Genomic DNA, 9,982 nt, shown 5'->3' on the forward strand with positions numbered 1-9,982 from the left:
TTAAAAGAAAAATGGCATCGCATATTGGGACATGTAAATTTCAATTATTTGAGTATTTTATGTAAAAATGAGTTACTAGTTGGGGCACCAAAGGAGCTGGAGACTGAATATATGAAATGCGCTATATGCATACAAAATAAAATGCACAATTTGTCATTTGAAAAACGTAGAAACAGAGCAACCGAGATATTGGAAATAGTCCATACGGATCTAAATGGGCCACACACGACTACAGGAAATGGTGGAGAAAAATATTTTTTGTCATTCATTGATGATTTCAGCAAATTGGCAAAGGTCTACTGTATTAAATCCAAGGAACAAGTGTTTGACTGCTTCATAGAGTACGTAAATGAAGTCCACAATATAACTGGCAAGTGTATCAAAACGTTAAGGTGCGATAATGGAAAGGAATATTTAAATTCTAACGTTTATCGTTTTACACGAGAAAAGGGAATTCGTATAAATCCGTGCCCTCCATATGTCCATGAACTGAATGGCACAGCAGAAAGGTATAATAGATCAATAATGGACATGGCACGATGTTTGCTAGATGAATCAAAGGTAAATAGATGCTATTGGCCGGAAATTGTAAGAGCAGCGGCTTATCTGAAAAACAGAACACTGGCTAATACCATTGAAAGAAAGACACCATTCGAAATATTTTTTGGTAAAAGGCCATGCGTTAACAACTTACGATTATATGGGAGTACAGTATTTGTTCGAGTACCAGAAGTCAAGAGAAAATCAAAGTGGGATAAGAAAGCAGAATCTGGAATTCTCCTAGGATACACGGATGTTGGATACAGGATTCTCATAAAGAATAAAATAGTAACAGCCCGACACGTAGATGTCATTGAAGAAGACATAAAGTGTATTGGATTTAAGGATATCGATGAAACTGATGATGAACGTCAATGGAATAACAAAAGTGACGAAGAAGAACAAGATAATAAAGATATAGACTTGAGAGAAGAACAGTGCGACACGGAAGAAGAAAAGGGTGAAGAGCTGAAACTCAGAAGATCCGCAAGAGAAAGAAGACCACCTACTCGATATGGAAGCGAAGGATCGTGTAAATTTGTATACGTAAATTATTGCAATGCAAACGTACCTGTTACATTTAAGGAGGCGGTCACGAGCAATGAAGCCAAATATTGGATGGAAGCTATGGATCGTGAGATGGGCAGTATCAATAGCAACAAAACCTGGACGTTAGTAAATAAACCAAAGGATAAAATTGCCTTGGATGTGAAATGGATTTATAAAAGGAAGTCGGAGAATACCTACAAAGCGAGACTGGTCGTCAGAGGATTCCAGCAGAAAGAAGAAGTCGAAGACACATACTCACCAGTAGCGAAGATGCAAACATTGAGAATATTACTATCATTTTGCTGTCAACATGGTTTGGAAATTGAACAGATGGATGTAGAAGCGGCATTTCTAAATGGAAATGTGTATTCAGAGGTCTATGTGAAACAACCGCTTGGCTATGAGGATGATAGCGACAAAGTCTACAAACTGGCTAAATCATTATATGGACTGAAGGAAAGCCCTCGCTTGTGGTATGAATGCTTTAACAAATGTGTTTCGAAATTGGGTTTTCGTAGGAGTGAGTATGATTATTGTCTCTATACAAAATTTGATAACACTGAACCAATATATATTTTAGTTTTTGTTGATGATCTACTGATTTGTGGTAAAAATAAACAGGAAATAATAAATGTAAAAAATAAATTGTCAAGCAAGTTTAAAATGAAAGATATGGGTAGAATCAAGAATTATATTGGAATAGATGTTGAATATAAGTATAGCAAAAATGAAAATGTAATGACCTTAAGTCAAAGAACATATATAGAGTCATTAGCGCGCAAATATGCTATAGAAAATGCGAAACTATATAACACACCAATGGAGATGAATCTAAAATTAGAACCTGCGAAAGCATTAAATGAAAATGTAAAGTATAGAAATTTAATAGGCGCACTGTTGTATGTAAGCTCTGGTACGCGACCAGACATAGCGTTCAGCGTAAATTATCTTAGTAGATTCCAAAATGATTATGGAGAAGAACATTTCAAATATGCGATGAGAGTTTTAAAATATCTATTTCTGACTAGAGATCTAAAGTTAACTTATAAAAATAATTACAATGTAGACACAATGGATTGTTTTGTGGATGCCGATTGGGCAGGCGATGTCACCGACAGAAAGTCAACATCGGGTTTTGTAATAAGATTATTTGGAAATGTAGTTTTTTGGAAAACGCGAAAACAGAGTACTGTAACCAAGTCGTCTACATTTGCGGAATACGTAGCGTTATCAGAGGCGGTAACGGAAATAAATTTTATGCGCGGAGTATTAAAATCATTTAAAATAATAATAAACAAACCAATTCAGGTGTATGAAGACAATTCGGGTGCAATGTGTATAGCCAAGTATGGAAACTACACCAAAAATTCCAAACATATCGAAGTGCAATATCACTATGTAAATGAAAACTATTTGGACGGTGTTGTTGATATAGTAAAAATAGAATCGGAGAAAAATGTCGCTGATGTATTCACGAAACCGTTGGGTAAAACAAAGTTCGAAATGTTTAGAGACAGATTAAGGATAAAATGATAATGGTACAAAATGTTAGAAATGTAGAGTTGAATGTAAATGTAAGGAGGCGTGTTGAGTATTAGGGTACATTTACATTCGCAATGAGACATGAGACATGAGAACGCTACCATGTTGCAACAGCGCCATCTGTTACTAAATGTGTGTGTGCAGTCTTATAGAAACACTATATACGTGAGCCTCGTGTAAAACCTGGATGTTTAGTAAAATACATTGTAATAAACCAGTTGTTAATAAAATACACAACCAACGCTTCTTTTATTTAACAGGCATCTTGCTTTGTGGACAATAATTTAACGCACACTCAGGGGAACAACATCTTATCTCTTCTACGTACCCATTCGTGTTCTTCTGGTTTGCCGAAAGATATAAGAACGCTCATTGGTACACCTTGTACCAGTGTGGTCACCTCTGTGGTAGAACCAGGAGAGTATGTTCATTTTGATGTAGAGTTGAAAATCGTTAAACAGTCATCTCAATGTTCTTCAGTAATTCCTGAAAAGTTGCAATTGGATTTTCATGTGGACGGATGTAGTTTAGATAATTCCAATACAATTCAAATTTGGCCTATTCAAGTCAGAATTGTAAATATCTTAAATAGTAAACCCATTGTAGTAGGGATTTATAAAGGCACCCAAAAACCCAAGCATTGTAACAGTTATCTTCAAAAATTTGTCTCTGACATAAACTTGATAATGTCAAATGGAGGCATTACGTTCCACGAGAAAAAAGTTCCAGTCGTATTAAGGTGATTTATTGCTGATGCACCAGCTCGAGCCTTTATACTTCATCACAGAGGCCATATGTCTCATCGACCTTATTCCAAGTGCAAAGTTTGTGGTACATAGGAAAGAGGTCGTCACGTTTTCAATTGTATTACATATCCTTTACGAAGTGATGAAGAATATACCAGGTGTTCCGATGAGGATCATCATAAAGATGGTCAAAGTCCATTAGCTTTGATGCCAACAGGAATGGTATCACAGGTGCCATTCGAGTATATGCATCTCGTATGTCTAGGTGTCATTAAAAAATTGTTATCTGCCTGGGTGTGTGGCAAATATTCCCCATTTTCAAAATTATCTTCTCGACAAATTTTCACAATCTCAGAGAGAATGAGAAGGATCAATAAATATTGTCCATCCGAGTTTGCAAGGCGTCCAAGATCAATAGATTTATTTTCCAAATTTAAAGCAATAGAATTTCTGCAATTTCTTTTGTATACTGGTCCAGTTGTCACCTATGGAGTACTGAAGGATAATGTATATCGACACTTCTTGTTTCTGCACAGTGCCATAAGAATAATGGTTTCACAGGTTTTTGTTAGCAAATATTTAAAGTTTGCAGAAGGAGCTTTGCAACAATTTGTTCGTCGTTGTGAAAAGTTCTATGGCCCAACTTTTAATTCTTATAATGTCCACGGTCTTCTCCACTTGGCGGCTGACGTCAGACGTTTTGGTACATTAGATTCATTTTCAGCTTTCCCGTATGAAAGTATTATTATGAGTTGATTAATGAAATGAAATGTTATCCCGATACAATGCCGTATCCTTGGCTAGCAGCTAAAGTAAATCAGCTTCAATTAGATGTCTGCATACATAATTTTTCATTAATATATCCATTCCAAGAACAAAAGGTAAACAAAAGGATATTATATTCTTAATAACAGAACATGAACAGTTAGGATCACAGGCTTGGTTGGATGCCTATCATCTATCATCTGTATTTACTTCGAGATCCTGTCTGCTATAATAACATTACAATTTATCATAACACGAGAAATATGTAATGTACGATGTGCAACTTGGAATAAATTATACTGTTTCAAAATGAACCAGCACAGCGATAACCCACTGGGACATTCCCAATATGTTATCGTCTTCTTCATCCGTCGACGATTCGTTGGAAACGTTCATGGCCTCCAATGGCATTCGGTAACATTTTGCCCTAACATCTTCCTGGCTAACATATTGCAACGAGACGCGTGTGTCTCGTTGCGAGCCAAGTTGTACCTTAGCCCGCACCAATCACCGGTGCGGGCCAGCCGCGCGCCAATCCGCGAAACCGGCCCGGGCGCGGACCAATCGACGTGTGCCGAAGACTCGCGAACGAGCACACGAGGTCCGCGCTCGGGCTATAAAGATCGCGCCGAAACCAGCCAAAACCGGAGTTGGTCTGAAGCAGCTCTCGGGCGAACACCCGAGCCCAGATCCTCTCGCAGCCGCGCTGAATCGTGCTAGCCGCGGTATACTATCGGGCGAACACGACGAAGCGCTGGGATCGGCCGAAGCGTAAGTGGGTTTACGTCCCATACGTGAAACCGAGACCGCGACCGGATTCTGGGAGGCAGTCGATCGCCGGCCTGCTCTTGTCAGAGCACCGTAGGTACGACACTCCGGACCGTCATCCCCACCGCTCGGACCTGTTCCCGCGTCCCGCACTCCCCCCCGGGATCCTGCGTCGCGCTCCGGACGTTTAGTCCTTCCTCTCGCACGCACACTCTTCGCGCTCTTTTCTCTCTCTCTCGCACACTCCTCGTGCTCTCTCTGTCTCGCACACTCTTCGCGCTCTCTCTCTCGCAAGCACAGTCTTCGCGCTCATTCTCTCTCTCTCTTTCTCGCATGTACGCTCTTCGCCTTCCACAACACGGCACTTTGTCTTTCACGACACATTGTGGTGTTTACGCATCCCTTTATCTTTATTACGCATTGAAACTTATATAAAATACCTTTTCCCACCCTACACAGGAAGATTTACTTCAATTTTTACCGATATTTACTGTTAGAACAAGGTTACGTCCGTTCTTAATGCGACAGACCTGCCCTCTATATCGAAGGCACAGTTTGGCTCGAAAAGACCACATGATTCCGCATGGAATTTTACGTGGAGACTTCGCATGGATTGTGAAATCCATCTGTATCCGCATTCGACTAGGAATTTGGCGACAAATTTCAGTGCCAAAATCATATCACATGAGGACCAAATTCAGCTTCGAGCAGGGTTTGGTACAAAATACATGTCTTATGCTCGCAATGTGTGCAGCACACATTCCACTCGATTTGGTCGAGTGGGCATTTGGCTAACTGGGTAGTTATAATTGAAGACATTTCATCTCATAAGTGGAAATGGCAAAGTGAGTATATACATTATCCTAGAATTAAAAAAATTTTTTTTCTTGGAAATATATCGATTGTACAATGAGAACAGAACACATATCCATATCACGTCCTAATGTAAGGCCCTTTTTGTTTGTAGGAAGTAGAAACTTCAAGAGTGGTGTGCTGTCCGTGTCCGCTGATAAGAGGAAGCATAGCAAAAATAAATAAATAAATATATTGTTAATAACCTATGACCTACATTATATAATATATATTAATTAAACTCTTCTTAAGCATCCCTACACCTTATTTTCCATTCGATGGTTTTATTTCCATTTGTAACGGTACACGCCTCGTCGCGGGAAGCGCCGCGAGGCGTGCGAGCCCTCCCCGGATTGGCTCAGCGACCAGGGTTCTTTGGGGAGGGGAACGAGGTGGTTAAATGAAAATGCTCGGTTTAAGGAAAAGAAAATAACTATACTTTATTTTAAATATTGCCGGAGGCCGGATTCCCCGCGCGGCCGCGGCCCGAGTACGTAGGCACAGACGTAGACCTAATGCCTACGACTCGAAACCGGCGAGGTCGCTCGTCTCCGGTAGTATACCGTGAGGCGAGCTCCACACGCTGCTGCGGTCGGTTGGAGACTGAACGTCTGGAGCGCGACGCGGAATCTCGGACGGGAGCGCGGGATGCGGGAACGGGTCCGAGGAGTGGGGATGACGGTCCGGAGTGTCGAATCTACGGTGCTCTGAAAAGAGCAGGCCGTCGATCGACTGCCTCCCAGAACCTGATCGCGGTCTCGGTTTCGACGTATGGGACGTAAACCCACGTAAGCCTCGGCCGATCCCAGCGCTTCGGCGTGTTCGCCCGATAGTAAACCGAGGCTAGCACGATTCTGCGCGGCTGCGAGAGGATCTGGGCTCGGGTGTTCGCCCGAGAGCTGCTCCAGACCAACTCCGCTCTCGGGTGGTTTCGTCGCGATCTTTATAGCCCGAACGCGGACCTCGTGTGCTCGTTCGCGAATCTTCGGCACACGGCGATTGGTCCGCGCCCGGGCTGGATTCGCGGATTGGCACGCGGCTGGTCCTAGCCGGTGATTGGTGCGGGCCAAGGTACAAACTCGCTCGCAACGAGACACATACGTCTCGTTGCACATTATTTTAAGATTTGAATATTTTTTTTTTATTTTATAACAGTTTTGTTATGATAATTGAATTTTATATCATTTTTATTTCCTTCATGTAACTTGTACAGTTCATTTTTTTTAATTTTATTGTCTATTCGTATTCTTTCTTAAGATTATAAATATGAAACAAATAAATAATATGATACAAATATATGTAAAATAAAAATAGATTAAGATTAAAATAAATACGTTTGTAAATTCAATTTTCCCTCTTGTCGTTTATTCCGATTTTTCCTGATATTTACTTTCAGAACAAGGTTACCCCGTTCTTATTGCGACGGACCTGCCCTCTATAACGAAGGCTGATCGAAGCGAAAGTTTGGCACGAATATGGCGTGGCAGACTTTCTACTGGAATACATATGGTAATGCGGCGGCAGATAGATGGCACTTCCCAGTCAAATTTTAGTGGCAGATTCATAGCATTTTGCTTACTGGGTGTATCCCGACGTGGCATAATACTTTAATATTTTTTCCACTCTTCTATCTCTGTACTTTCTCTGGCTTCGAGAATATATTGAGGTTCCCGAATGGGCATGCCTCTTGTATGTCTGCTGTCGACTATTTCCGGCAGCATACAATCGATATAAAAGCGCGTCAATTTTGGCTCCATTTTATGTTGCCAAATTTTGTCGTCTCTGTCAACTTTAATGGACTTTATACCTTTCCTCGTCCATTTACAGAAGAGGCAGTACTTTCTGGCAGTGATATGTAATTGCCCTTGTACTTGGTAGAAGTACGCGTGGCTTTTATTCATAACGCTGCCAGTACTGTCTGTAAATATTTTACTTACTGCTTCTATTGTTGATATTGCCTCTTCTGGTGTAACATTTTCCGCAGTTTGTGGGCACTTTATCTCCACAATGCCGTCGTCATCGATTACACCATCTGGCGATGCTCCCAAATAGGGAATCGATGCATCGATAAAAAGACCACATGGTCTAATTTCGATGTTTTCCTTTCTGGACAATTCTTCGCGAGCTATGTCTTCATTCTGCTTTCCATACGCTACAGCAGAAACGTCTAGCAGGCGTGGATATAGCAATGTCCGCACTAATTTCGAACATAGCGTTGTCTTCCTTCTTTGGCACACGGCGCGGAAGTTGGACACTGTCAAAAGTTTAGTTCTGTACGCCATCCACTTTCTGTTCTTGGCCTGTCCAATAGTTTCTTGTTCAATCGTCTCTCTATCTTTCTGCCAATCGCTTAGCATTTCCATATGCTTTTCCTTTTGCAGATTAAACATGCATTCGTCCATATCTGCCTTGTGGGCATTTGGTCCGTAATCGGAATCTTGTGTTGCGCCGAACTGCTTTCTTGTGTTTCTCGTCGTCCTGTTTTGTTGAGCTTGTTGCTCGAGTTGTCGTTTCTTTTTGTGCCGTTCTTCCATCTGTGTTAAAAGTAGAGGCGGCTTCTTTTCCATGGACCGTTGTAGACGAGATAATACTTCTTGCGTATTGTACTGGATCACAGCAGCAGCACATCTTGCCGCGTAAGATCCTCTTTGGCCGAAATTTAATCTTTTTCCAGCAATATATTTTGCAACAATATTATTGAAACTCTCCACTGTGTTGTTGTTGCTTCGATAGAGGATGCTTTCTCCGTGCGCTGACAGTGACCGGATGATATCTTGGATGTTCTGGTAAACTCCAAGGTTCAATAATTCTGGAACAATATCCTGCTCATCCTTCTTCACGGTTCCATCGCAGAAGTATCCTATTTTACTACAGTGTTTGTGCTCTCCAAACACGTGGCTGGGCATATTCATTATATCGTCGCCTAAATTTTTTATTTTTTGTACCATCGGCAGATTCTCTTCGAATCTATACTCCGCAGCTTTCATCATCCCCGAGCGCATCCGCCGAATATTATTTTCTACGGCTTGCCTGTAGTGACCGGGCGGAGCCTTTTTCGCAACATCTTTCATTTTGTTTGTAGACACTGCTGTCGCCGTCAGCAATTAATGTCGAATAAATCAATCCACGTTTTTCCACGCTGGTATTGTAACCTTCTGCGATGGCGTCACTCTCCATTCTGGTGGACGGCTGGTTTCTGCCCCAGTTTTTGAAGCATGGGTGTTGCCGCGGCTCTTCTTCCTTTTTCGCCGCGTTCAAACAAATGGAGCACGTTTTGTTTCGTACTCCAATGAATAGAACTTTCCTCGTGTGATAGCCTACTATCACGCCGACACCAGACATTGAATTGTACTTTCCTGTACGGTAGGACCGCTTCATCCAACTTCCGTCAGCCACGACGGGAATGTGTGGAATTCCACATGCTAACACGTCGCCTCTTTCAACGGTTAGTCTTTTCTCCTCTTCAGCCGCTGCTACCATTTCCGCTTCCGCAGTACGGATTAATTTCTCCACGATGTCGTCATGGCATTTGCTATATCTGTTCGTTGACATACCGGGGACATGAATGGCAGTGATGAATCCTTCCATTTGTGCGTAGCCGCCTCCGTTGAGAATTGTTCCTGCCACTGCATTCCGATTGATACCCATGACCTGAGGATCATCAGGTTGACTATGCATATCGGCTTTATAATCGCACATCATGCATTTCATGGTCAGGGTGGTCTCCAACCCCGTTCTCTTCATACGTATTATGTTCAAATGTTCCATCGAACAATCTAATGTTTCGGAATGTTCGCTTATGCGCTTCATTTCTTGAAAAATATGACGAATGTCCACAATGCTGAGAGATCCGTCCGGAAGACACATTCCTTCCTGTGGGTCGACCGTCGTTTCTCTTTCCACGACGAGCTGGTGGGCCTGCACCTCCTCTTCGTCCTTGAGAATTTCTTTGATGGTTTTTTCACGTGTAGCTATTTTTTTTTTGTCATTTCTTGACTATGCCCTGCGTCAGAAGAGGTATTCCGTAATATTTCCTTTTCTTGTCCACTTGACGACGGCGTTACATTTTCCATCGTGGATGGCTCGAGCGTTGTTTGCTTTTCTTCGACAAGTTGCACATTTTCTGCTGCCCCTGCCTCTTCATATATTTGGAGACGGCTTGACGTATTCTCCATGGCAAGCTTCGCTATCCGCTTCATTCTGCAAACAGAATACAAAAA

The sequence above is a fragment of the Halictus rubicundus genome, unplaced genomic scaffold (assembly GCF_050948215.1).
Source record: "Halictus rubicundus isolate RS-2024b unplaced genomic scaffold, iyHalRubi1_principal scaffold0020, whole genome shotgun sequence".
Taxonomy (NCBI): Eukaryota; Metazoa; Arthropoda; class Insecta; order Hymenoptera; family Halictidae; genus Halictus; species Halictus rubicundus.